Below are 959 nucleotides of genomic sequence, written 5' to 3' on the forward strand. Positions count from 1 at the left end.
ATCCCACCTGCCTCCAGGAGGCAAATATTCCTTCCTGGGAGATGTGCTGCTGTTGAACATCACGTAGTCCTGCTGGGGAGGACAAAGGTAATTTTAAGGCAAGACATCCTTACATGCTCCACACAAATACATTATCAGCAGGGCCACCAGGACAAGCACCTTGGCAAGATGCTAAATTATGAGTGATGACTTAAACAACCTTCTATATTCAAATATGTTTCACAGCAGGGGTACTTCCAAATTTCTGACTGCTTTCCTGGCCACCTGGCTACCCTCTCCTGCTCCTTTCCAAAGGGGCTGATCTCCAGCACCCAAAGCATCCCATGCTGCTCGCCTGGCTGGGCTGACATCTCAGTGCTGATCTGAAAGCTGCTAAGGAGCTGGACACTGCTCAGATTTGGTTCTTTTGTATGGAAGAGTCTGGATTCTCCATTCTTGCTCCTACTAGAGCACAGGAGATGCACATTGCCTGATGCCTACCAGGTACACTACCAAAGCTGTCCTCCACCCAATCGTATTTATTTCATAACGATAATATAATAAAAACCTATTACAAAACCTAGGATAAATACAAAGATTTCCAGTGTTTCCTTTAAAAACGAGACTGTTCTGCTGTTTGTAATCCGAACGCTGCTGTGCTGGATTCTGCATACAAGAACTCAACAGCAAAACTGATGCTTTTTTGGCAGGTTTCTATTTTGTGCGGCTTCTGATAAAACTGAAGCTGGAAATATACACTAGTGAGAATCAAAATGTCATCTGTAACAAAAGTAAGGCAATTTTGTGTTCTTAAAAAAAGGGGACTTCACACTGAAAATGTCCACTTATCTGCCAGTAGATGGCAAAAATATCCCGTAGTTGTCTTCAGTACCTAAGACAATTAGTACAAAAGGTTTAATGTGTCATTCTCCTCCTTGCTGCTTATAGAAACTTTCGGAAAGTATAAATTAAAGTGCAAC

Source organism: Tympanuchus pallidicinctus, unplaced genomic scaffold (assembly GCF_026119805.1).
Source record: "Tympanuchus pallidicinctus isolate F22 unplaced genomic scaffold, pur_lepc_1.0 scaffold7, whole genome shotgun sequence".
NCBI lineage: Eukaryota > Metazoa > Chordata > Aves > Galliformes > Phasianidae > Tympanuchus > Tympanuchus pallidicinctus.